A 12,456-nucleotide genomic window follows, 5' to 3' on the forward strand; every position below is an offset into this window, starting at 1 on the left:
ATGGCCACCTGCCTACTACTTCCACAAGCAAATGCACTATAAATTGACCAAAAGCAGTACACTGCTCTGTGCTTGCAAGATGAAAATATGTAAATTTGGACCCTTTCTATTTACAAGAAGTACTCAAAAAAATCTATTATTGGCATTTGGCTGTTAGAAAGCATTACAATCAGAAATAGAGATGCAAGAAAATTAGTTTCTGTGCTGGACGCAGTCCAAACTTTATGCTTAGTTTATTCTACTTTTTCTGAACAGAAATTTGCCACATCTTGGGGCATTTCATAGTCTTTCATGACATGAAAAGCAACAGATAATTTTCTTCTATCAGATGCTAGCAAAAGAAAGAGTTCTAAAATATTATTATAAAAATAATAAACTGATAAAATAATTATAAAATATTATTAGTCTTGTAATCCCTAAACCAATCTTTCACGTTTCAAATAGTACAATAATCATATTCAATAATGCATTAATATTTCAGAATTTAAAATTTTATCTCCTCAGAATTATCTCCCCTTCTAACAGCACATTTTGTAAGTCTATCACAGTTTTTCACTTTCTAAGGTCTTTGACACTAGAATCCTTTAAATAACAAGATGAATACATTTTAATTAAAGAACTTCAGAAAATTGCAGCATCGTGTAATTGTTGATGATCTACCCTGTCTAGGCCACGGTGATATCTCAGCAGTGTCATACTGGATGATATAGCTGTTTTTCGTGCAAGACATTGCATCTCCTCCAAAGATGCACCTTTCATATAATGACAATGTGGACCTTGTTACCAGTCCAATTATAATAATTTTGTTATTTTTTTTGCTTTTGTAAATTCCCTATGAATTTGCAGTTTACTGCATGTAGATTTATTTCTTTTACTTTTTCCTCTGAGGCAAACATGGTTAAATTGTGTTATTTAGCCCTTGTTCGTAACTGCACTGCATTTGGAACTGCAAGGCTCTGCTCACAAAATAGTTGTAAAGGGATGGGAGGAGTTTTCAACTCTCCTGCAAGCACCCAGATGCACATGATGGGCATATACACAAAATGCAGCAGTTCCCACCCAAGGAAAATAATTCTTTAGTGGAGTCTCTAGCAGATCCAGACACTGGGCCACATCCAGACTAGAGGCTTAAATGCTAATTGCTAATATACACTGAAGTTTTCCATGTGGAAAAGTAATTTATGAAATTGTATACATTTCTATTTAGACTGTTCGATATGAGCATTTCATTTTGAATAATATTTTTAGAACATAACACAATTCTTTTCAACTGAAAATGAAAAAAAAGGTTTATATTTAAGTTCAGTTTTACACTTCATCTTCTTTTTCTGCATTTGACTGAGAAAAAAAAGAAAAATAAGAATGTGAAAAAATTTTTCTCATACAACTTTTTTACATTTTAAAAAAACCCCGTTTTCTGGGTTATCCCAGCTGGAAGCCAAAAAGTATGGAAAGTAGTTATTTTCCTATTTTCTCCTTTGCCTTGCTTCCTTCAATACACTTAATTGATGGCAACTGATTTTTCCAAAAGAATTAAAGCAGCGGGGGCAGGAGAAGGTGATATCCATGGTGTGGATAGTTATAACAGGGCCTGGAATCCCTTATGACAGCATTTTAAACCAGAAAAGGACATAAAACCTGATAATGCTCACTATTCATTGCCATTCCTGCCTGAAAGCAGATTATCTGCCTGAAAGCTAAAGTATGTGTAGCAAAGAATACCTGGTGGAAGTTACCATTCATCATCTATAATCAAGCATATGACTGTGATATTCTGCTAAATTCTATTTATGTGTACTAAACTATATATAGAAATGACATTGTTATGAGTACACAAGGTAGCTCCAGGTAGATTAGTGTTGCACTGTTCTCTTCTGTAAATACAAAAATATAATGGACATTTTATGTGAATTTGGTCCATTAAATGAGAAAACTTAAACTTCAGCCCTGATTTCACCTCATAATTAAAAAAAAAAAAAGAAGTTAATTGCAAAGTTTTATTTGTTTCAGTTTTAGAATGTTGGTCAAGAATAAGGCAAGGCAAACCACCGGCCAGTTTTAAAGCTGTGTGATATTTTTCCACACATGAAATTGTTGCTTATTTGCACACATATTGTATACTGTAAAGCACAGTTTCTTCTATCAAATCTCAAATGTGTGTCTCAGTAAGCCAAAGCATGATGAGCCATGCTTTCAGAATAAAAAGCATAATTACAGAACAATTGCAACCTGTGGTACACAGATCAATGAATTGCAGCTGAGCAACCTCCTGCACCTACCAGCAAATGTGTATGAGTCCCCTGGGCCCTGCCAGAGCATAGAAAAGAAAGCCAAAACCCTGTAGTCTATTAGGAATACAAATTCAATATATTTCTCGTAATTACTTTTTAATTTCCATCTCATTTATGTATAGATACTACAGAAGGAAAAGGAGTTCTATTTGTTATTCTGCTGCTGTCTTGCTTATTTGACCTTAGTCATATTACAATTACTCTGTTGCTTAATTGATTCTTTTGCATCATATGCATAATTAAAACTACTTGTCTTTCAGGTGTTAAGTGGACCTAAGATTACCTTTTATACTGTAAGAGAAATGTTTTAAAGAAGAAGCTCAAATGAATATTATTTTTTTAATGTTCAAATTGTTACTTTAGAGTTCTGATTTACTAAATTATTTAATTTTGTCCATGAGCTACATATTGCTTTAAAATGTTCAATTCTAATGCAATTTAACTTAAGCCTTCTTTATACTAGAAATATTTTTTCTCCTTTTGTTCAGACAATGAAAAAGAGGAGCCCACAGGCTAGGAAAAATGTTGTTTTGTCTTTCTTTCTTAATACTGGTCTGTAGGATATTGTCCTGACTATTGAAAGAAAGACCTCATTCAGAAGTTTTATATAAGTCAAGTAGGATTGCAGAGTATAGATCAAATTGTACAGAATCTTCCTGGAAATTAAGACAATGGAAATCAATGACCATTATAGGAGTAATTTATATAGAGAAATAATCCTTTTTTTCCTATGAATTGGATCTTACTTTATTAAATGTACCTATTGACTTCTGTGTGGCCATCTATACACTAAGGAAATAATGCCATGGGGATTTTATTGTGCCTTATTGTGCAGTCTCACTCCAAATACAGACAACCAAAATATCCAAGACTCTCTGGGATTTGAAAAAGAATAAGCAAGTACAAAGAGCAAGGAGGCTGAATATAACATATAATGACCAGATACTAAATACAGAACATATAAATTTTGGTATATTGTGTATTCTGTAATGGATGGTAAGACAGATGAGTGACTAGCACAGTTATTGTTACTACACTCAACACTTACATTAAATTTTACTTTGAAATGCTGACCCTGCTGTTTCTCTTGTGGATAAATTATACCTCATTGTCAGTTCTGTGCTTGAAGCAGTCTTCAAAGGAAAATATAATTCCAGATGCACTGTATGTACAACAGGACGTAAATCAAGTCTTCTGTCTTGATTGTCTTGTTTTTCCTCCTTGTGGTCCTCTGCAAAGCAGCAGTATCTCTTGTCAAGATAAGTCACCTCTGTCACTCAGCCTTCATCTTTGTGATAGCAGTCAAAAATACCCAAGAGTGAAATGCAGAAGGCTCTTCTGCTGACAGAATACAATATCGGTGCTGTCTGTTCATGTGATTACTTATCAGCTGAATTTACTAAATACAGAATATGCTGTGTATCAAATACGAAGTCATCCAGGAAAATAATGCCTGTGAATTGGTCAAAAATGAGAATTAATGCAAGTTTTAATGGGTATTTCACAGATATATGATTCAACCATGAAAGGCTCAACTACCATGAAACTTGATACTATAAGAAAATTTATACAGAAATAGTAGAATATATCTATTTTCAATAATTTGGAAAGTCTGTGACAGGATATTGCTGAAAACTCTCCTATGAAGAATGAACATGGCTCACATGATTTAAAGTTATTCTCTGAGTTGTGCTGGAATGTCCATCTGGAATTGGAGGTAATGCCTTGCACCTTGATTACTTCTCATGCACAAAAAAGGAATTTGTTCTGCAAATGAGCCACAAACTGAAAATTTCCATTTCAGCCTATAAGGAAAAAAATACTCCAACACATAAATTTGCTCAAATTTAGGATAATTTTTAAATACTTATCCTTGCTGTTGAGAGAGGTACTTAACGTACCTATAATGTATGTCTGTTGTCAAAGCAAATCAATAAATTTCAGGGTACAGTACCAGTTTTGCTTGTCATAACTGTGTAACTTTAAGCTACAGTTATGTAGCATAAAGAAAGCTTAAAGTGCTTTCTTTAAGATTCAGAGCATTGTAAAGACCAGAATCTCATGCAACAACCTTGTTGGATCTCCCAAATTGTTAAAGTAAAACCGATTTTTTCCTAATTATTAATACAGAGATTATAGTTATTGTTCAGTAGTTCTGATTCTATCTCATAGAGGGGAATGGAAAATATCAGTATAAAATAGGGTAGGTTTGTCACTATACCACAGGCAGAATACTTACAGCAAACACTGAGGTGACATACGAATTCTGAGGGCTTAATTTAAACATGAATTATTTAATATTACAAGCCTTTAACTTGCGTTGCTAGGGACTTTATGTTAAAACCATGCTCACTCTGATTTGAGCTGCTTGAGCATGCTGAAGTGATAAAGTTGATCTTGCTTACAAATTAAATTTTTAAGGCTGGTGGATTAGTACGACCATAGGCTTGATCCATATAAAGTGCTGAAGCTTTCTAGATTCACGTGGGATTAAGAGGCAAGCCTCAAGTAAAACCTTTCTCTAACTGACACTTTTACAACACTCCAAACCCAATTAGGCCGTGCTGCTTCAAGGTATGAGTTCTATTGCCAACTACACCTCTAAGTCTATCATATAAGTTACTTAACCTCTCTACATATAATTTCTATATTCTATAGAAAAATGATATCATCATCGCCCATGCTGTTGAAAGGCTTTCAGATTTGGCAATGAAAGACTGTGTACTCAAAAAGCAGTGGTAACTCATGGCTACCAATTTAAGAGTTTAAGCAAAGTGGAATATCACTCTGTGTTCCGTTGTACCACTGTATGCCTGCTAAAACTGTTATATGATCTGTTCTTGTGATAACTTTACATGTCTTGTGACACAAGTTGAAAACATGAAAAAAACTCATGTTATAATATGTACTGTGGAATTCATTTTCTCATCACCTTTATCTAACATAGCCTCATAAAATACCCTTTATCTAAAATAGCCTATGTGTTCAAGAGTATGGTCAAGCCTGGATATAGACAAATCCATCTATTAAATTTTGCTGGTGCTGGAAAGTAAGGGGAGTTCTGGCATGAGGGAGAGAAAAGGATGTTAAAAAACCCCAAAAAACCAAATTTCCATCATCCTTATGTGGTCCATTCTTCTGTGTTTGACTACTTGCTGAAAGCATGTCCATGCAATGTTTGTGCTGCACCCTGAAGATTATGAGATACATTTTCTCAAACGTTTTACTTTCCTTATCTATGAAGAAGAAAGAAACCTAAGACCAGTATTTTCCAATAACTTTTACAACCTGTTTGAAAATTCAGCAGGGAGCTATGATGTAAAGGTTGGTTTTCCTGTATGGACATCTGAGCCATGCCACATGGCTGCCTCTTATACCAGTGCTGACCTGCATTAAAAGTACTGTGGTGCCTTTCCAGACGACTGCTCCCAGAGCAATCACATTCCCTCCCTGCATCATAACTAAGTCAGCTCTTCTACCAAAAGATTGGGATGGACCCCAACACAGTGTGACAGATGCTTTCAGACATGTCAACAGCTGCCTTCTAGGCAAAGATTGATCCACAATACCATTAATATTTTAACAGCTCTTGTCAAAAGATTGGATCACTAATTTATAATATCCAAATATGACCATTTGACCCCCCTCCTTTTTTATTTTTTTTCTGTGCCAGGAAGGATACTCTGTTAGATACATGATGCTGATACACTGTAGAGACATAAATTGTCATGCATGTTCATTCTTTTTTTTGAAACGTTATCTGCCCACTTCTCTTCTATATGTCTTCTAAAAATCCACATCATCCCACAATTAAGAGGTGGGGATTCTTGCCCTTCATAGCCATGAAACCATCATTCTTTAGGGAGAGGCTGTTTTAACTGGCATCAAACAATAGTCACTTTGTCATACTCTTAGTGTAATAACAACCAGCAGAATGAACTGACTTGTGTCAGTCACAGTGACATGGTTTTAGTGGTGAGCTCATACCTTGTGTATATGATCACAAGAGTGGTCCCAAAAACTGTGGCTTCCCCACTGGGGTATCTGTCAAATCTTTGGGCCAGCTTCATGAGCCTTCTTTTCACTCACCCTGTGTCAAAAAATATGAGCTATGAATGAAGCACCAAAATAGGTGAGGATGCTGAAGATCTGAGTTGTGATACGGATACAGGCTGCCAGAGTGCTTTGGCCCACGGAAGAACAAGATGGGATCGTGGTCATTGGTAGTGTTATCTTGGCTGGTGTGCAGCGTGGGTGCAACAGATCTTACTGAAATACAGGACTGTGCATGGCAATATGCGGGTCAGGAAGCCTAGGATTGCTGTCATGAAGACTACTCTCAAAAGCAGCCTGTAGCTATTACACCTCTATGATAGCCTCTGTGCAGAGCCAGAGAAGGATCCTTGGCAAAATATAAATTTAAAATGATTAATTTGTTCCTCCCTTTTTGTACCAAAGGCAAGTTGTATCACACTGTCAAACTGTTTCGGCAAGTGCTGCAGAAAAGCTGGTGAAGGGTAGCTTTTATGCTTACCTGAATTTTCCTCCTTGTTGTATCCATTTTTAGCAGGTCCCACGGGGGTGTCAGAAATGGAACTTAGGCCTGGAGGTAGTAGAAACATCAGCAGAAGATAACGAGAAAGGCTGCACCTTTGCTGCTGCTTTGTGTGTGCAATATACAGCAGCTGCTCTTGTAACAGCTGGAAGGAAATAATTAGTGTAACAAAAAGTCATGTTATAGTGTTGCATCAAAAAATTTTCAGCGAATGAGACCTTGGGCTTCAAATACCGAGAGAACTAAATACATTTAAGTGGATTCTTTCTAGCTGAAATCTAGTCAGCTAAAAACAATGAGATAAATGTCATTTCAGGTAAGCCCCTGAGTCCTCCAGTAATTTTGTTACATGCTAGACACCACCTCACTGATTCTTTGGCCAGCAGAGACTAACAGAAGGAACATCACAAAACACAGGACACAAAGGAGATGCAATTAACTGTTTCCCTTATTTAGCTGATAATATTCTGTGGTTTCTGATTGGTTTGGGGGACAAGTGAGGGAAGAAGCAAAAAGAATTTATTAATTTAAAGATTTTTTCGATTCAGTAAGTAAAAAAAAAATACCTATCCTTCAATTTATTTGACCTTGTATTAGATCTTTTATTTCATCTTTCCCATTAGAACACATCACCAACATAGGTTTCTCATTTTTACTTGCTTATAAAAGCTATGAAAAACTCAAGACATTTTCCTTTTCCCTATTTCCTCACCATAACTGTGAATCCCCCTAAGTAATCTAAAACCCTGCCAACAGAATGGTAAAAAAGCATTTTCATTTGATAAGCACCATGTTTGAAATCCTCTTTGCATTCATAGAATCACAGAAGCATTTAGGATGGAAGAGGTCATTGAGTCTAACCATATACCCAACACTGCAAAGACCACCACTAATCCATGTCCCTAAGTTCCACATCTACAGTGCCATGTCCTTGTAATGCCTCCAGAGATGGGGACTCAAGCACTTCCCTGGGCAGCCTGTTCCAGTGCTTGACAGCCCTTTGGGTGAAGAAATTTTCCCTAATATCCAATCTAAAGCTTTCCTGGTACAACTTGAGGTAATTCCTTTTCGTCCCGTCACTTGTTACTTGGGAGAAGAGACCGACAGCCACTTCACTACAGCCTTCTTTTAGGTAGTTGTAGAGAGGAGTTTGTCAAAGAAATTATTCAGAGAAACTACTTCAAGGATTAACATTTATCTACTCACTAAGCCACATTTATAATTTCAATTATTAATGATAGCTTTAATTCTATTAGAACATGAAAAGACATCCACAAATATGACAACAAATAGAGGTAGTAAGGAGGATCTTTTCTAATAACCACTGTATCTCCCCTTGTCCTCTGGTTTTAAATAGCTCTGAGTTCAACTAATATTAGCAAAAGACACGTTTAAAATCCTGAGCTTAAAATTTCCATATACAAAACTGCCCACTCTCATTAGAATGACTGGAAAGATGTTAAAGAACATTAAGTAGCAAAGCAGGTCAGGTAATTTGGGATGTTCATTTCAAAGCAGTAAGCTGTCCTGTATTGCAAAGGCTTTTGAAGATGGAGCTCAATAGTGCCAAGTGAAAAACTACTTTCTAATTTTTTTTTCTTAAAGGTAGAATGATTGTGCCATCCAGACTAGAGTCCAGGATGGTTGAACAGTATAAGCAGGAGATGGCAAAACATGGGTGTCACAAGTTGGCCTGACAGCGATGATGAGTAAGATGATCCCTTGAGATCTGTCAGCATCAGGGAATGGTTGCAGGATACCTCTTCTCTGCAATGGCATGGGCCCCACAGAACATCAAGCTGAGCACATGGGGCAGGGCACGAGTGCTGTAGCCATGCTGGACTTGCTCCATCTGCCACCCTACTCATCAGCACCCCCAGATGAGTGGGCAGTTGTGGTTGGACTAACACCACCAGAATAATTCTTACGTCTGCCTTCTGACTGCCACTTCCTTCTCACGCATTCTTTAACTCTTTCCTATGGAACAATAACCAACTCCAAAACAACTAATTCAGCTTATTGCCTATTGTCTGTACAATCCCTAGCTGGCTCCTTTCCTCAGGGCAAATGAGGTCCCACAAACAGCCACAGTCACTGAAAAGAGTGACACTAATGAACCCAGGAGCCTTTGCCAGGGACAAATCATAACAATTGTTTACTGTAAAATCTTCTCCCTACCTTAACCAAACGTTAGAGAATTGTCAAATGCTTTTTCCTTAGGCTAATACCAAAGCAAGAGCAATAGGTTGGTAGTCTTGCCTATACATTTTTCTCAATGTCAATAATTAAATTTAAAAACCAGAATTCTATATTTTTTTGTCTGAAATTAGTACTGACCATAAAAAGAGACTATTATATGATACATATTATCATCATGAAGTTCATGAGCGTGAGATATATTTTATTGGGAAAATAAAGCCATCAAAGCCATCTTAAAGCCATCAAAGCTAAAACAAAAGGCTGCTGAAAAAGATCACAAATCAAAACATCACGTGAAATAAGCAGATAACTGGAGAAAAAAAAAAAGAAGAAGAAAGGAAAAACTGGCATGCAGACATATTCCATGCAAAAGTAGTGCTAGTTAATGTCTTTTAACAAATCTGATTCTATTTCCATCCCCAAAATATCCCTGCTTCAGAGAATATGTAAGAGAGAGCAGTCAAAGAAAGGTTTGGATTTTCATAGTATTTGCTCTTATGAGGGAAAGAAAAAAAAAAAGAAAAGGTTAAATTTATTCTCTTTGGAAAAGGGAAGACTTTGAGGTGACCTACTTAGCTTCAGTGGTCTTTGTTACTTGGCAACATATGAAATAAGATGGCAAACAGAATAAATGTGTTTAAGAGCCAGCAAAGACATTTTTATGGACAAAGGGGTTAAATGATACAGTTACAAAGCAGAGAGGTGAGGCTAAAATAAATCTAAAGGATGCAGTCTTACTGAGGCATGTGGCCTTTTCCTGGACAACAATCTTTTATGTCCTTATGATAGGTTTATTAATCGAAATAAAAGACAAAGTTTTACATACGCTGGCTCTATTGCAGTAAGTTAAATGGTAGGTATAAGAAAGAAAAATATGAATTTTACGAAGCATTTTTCTCATTAATGCCTACATTTTGTTTTCAGAAGTAACCACATAGTTTCCACTGATTAGAGGTGGTGAGGGGGGCATCTTTAAATCTATTAGGGCTGAAAAGTGCTTGACTATTTGAGACACTGCCTTTTCCCCATCCCACTTCTTTTTTGTCCCCAGATACCACTATTCTAAACAAAGTAGTGCTCTTCGGTAACTGCTAATGTCATCTAGACAGAGAATCATGCTTTGGACCTTTAAAATATCTCAAAAATGTGTTAAAAGTCTTTTTCATCCTGTGAGAAAAAACAAGGAAAACTAAAGCGATTAAACAGCAACAAAGACTTTGAAGGTGGAAGACCAGAAGTGGCTACTCCAATCCTTCTTGACATCTATCTTCTACATTTTGATGTGTTTTACAGTATTAAATTCTACTAATTGTCATCTGTGATAACTCTGCAAAACATCACTTCAGAAGATTAGCTCAAGATCAACCTTAGTACATTTAATGAAAACAGTTATTTTAAAATATTTCCAGTGGGAAGGTTGAGGTGAGAAGAAAGGAGGTAATTCTGGAGTCAGGACCTGGTAGTGACTGTGGACAATTCAGTAAAAGTGGATTCCTGCATACAGGAACCAGCAGGATGCTGCCCTTGGCAAGGTCAGGAGGGCTTTTGGATGCTTTCTTGGGGAATTTACTGTAGAAGGTGACATCAGAGAGCAGATGGTGCAACCCAGAAAGTCATGGTTGTTGCCTGCAATTTAGGCATCTCTGACAAGAGTTTGGCCGCTGGCCAACCTGCCTCATTTCCTCATACCAACTCTGAAAATAATTACCTTGTGCCCCCACTGGCATAGCTACAGGGGAAGGCAGGAAGGGTGAGGGCAAGATCCATATAGATGAGATAGGTTCCTCATGAGCTGGGAAGGTCCAGACTCAGACATGAGAACAAGAAAGCTTGTGACTAGGTAAAGTTGTTCTCTGTATGTACATAAAGGTATATATATCTGTATGCATGTAAATTTTGCATTTCTCAGAACTAGTAAAAATTATTTCTTTTTACCTGCAAGGAAGCTTCCCCCAGTCATAATCTTAAACACCTGTGACTAGATTTCAGCAAAATCTATTCTTATATTGTAACTTCCTAGTAGAAGGAGGAATAATTGAAACTGCAGATCACTGAAAGCACTCAGGTTTTTAGATGAAAGTTGATCAAATTAAGCAAATTAAAAGCCATCACAACATTTAAATTTAGCAGAAAACTACATTAAAAATTGTAGTTATATGATTTGTTAAGTTCTAACTCTTTTACAAGTAACTGTGTGCCAGTTTGGACAAATTTGGAGGAAAATATCCTCTAATATTTTACAACCACCCTCCCCCACCAGGTTTGGGAAAAAAAGAAATTTTCCTCAGAGGAAAGTGAAAGAGATAAAAACTATTAATTTAACAAACACACAGGAAAAGGATAATAATGCTAAATGATAAAACCTCTCGCTGTGGAGAAACCTGGGAAGATTTCAGAGTCCTTCTGTAGGTGTGGTCTCTCTCCTCCTCCTCAGAGCTGGGTCAGTGTGGGCCCACCTCCAGGGCCTTGGTGGAAAATTCTCGTGGTGTATTCTGATGCTGTTGAAACAGTCCAGAAGAGAAGAAGGGAATAACCAAAGTCCCAGGAAAACAAAGTTCAATTCTCCATCTCCCTCCAGAGAAGAGGAGCTGAAAGCTGGCTGAAAAGCAAGAAGGGTGTTTCCTCTGCTCTTGCTGCTGCAGAAGCAGAGGAATGTATATCTGTGTCCTTGAACAACTGCTTTGAAAAGTTCGCTCGGTTTTTTCTCTCCCCCCTCTCAGGCTCAGTTTAAAGGCACAGAAAGGCACAGGACTGATTTCTGGGCATAGGGCAGCAACAGGGGATACACATCATAAAGTCACCCCAAGACAAACTGTTGAGGTGTGCAGTTACCTTAGAAAAATTGTACTTGAGAATAATATGAAACAAAATGGAGAGACACTACATCATTGCTATAAAAAATGCCAGCAGAAAATGAAATAATCAAATTTTATCATTCATTCCCTTTTACCTGCAAATCATACCAGGTTTGTCTGTGATTTTTCTGTCTGTTTAAAGCAGATTGTAATAGAAAGAAATGTAGTGAGGAGTATGCAATACACTGTTGTCCTGTCTCAAGAGAACAGAGAACCGGGAAATCCCAATTCAAAAGATGAGAGAAATAATGAATCTCAATGCTTTTAAAAACAAACAAACAAAAAACCAAACAAAACAAGCTCAACACAACTTGGAGATAGATGCTAATCTCAGTTGTTTCAGCTTTGATTATCCAAAAGTCAGCTTGTTGAAAATTGAACATATTGTTCTTCTCCCATTTCAAAAATCAAATAGAAACATATTTTGCTTACAATGAACTTTAATTGCCTGAATTTTTCAAAGGACCCTTGAGTCAGCTAGATAATAGGGGTTTAGCTCTCTTCAGAAAATGTAAGCAGAAAATATGCATCCTTAGAGCAGCATAATGCAGTTGTC

At 36.8% G+C, this 12,456-nt stretch overlaps 1 long non-coding RNA gene across 1 annotated transcript; it reads right to left on the bottom strand.

Annotated features, from left to right (window-relative positions):
* Positions 1–218: 218 nt before the first annotated feature.
* On the bottom strand, positions 219–7,330 carry LOC109144683. The gene is made up of 3 exons (XR_002045587.3): positions 6,826–7,330; positions 6,279–6,381; positions 219–3,744 (listed from the first exon to the last, which is right to left on the bottom strand). It is a non-coding gene; the product is annotated as an uncharacterized LOC109144683 (long non-coding RNA).
* Positions 7,331–12,456: the final 5,126 nt, after the last annotated feature.

Source organism: Corvus cornix, chromosome 2 (assembly GCF_000738735.6).
Source record: "Corvus cornix cornix isolate S_Up_H32 chromosome 2, ASM73873v5, whole genome shotgun sequence".
NCBI classification, from domain to species: Eukaryota; Metazoa; Chordata; class Aves; order Passeriformes; family Corvidae; genus Corvus; species Corvus cornix.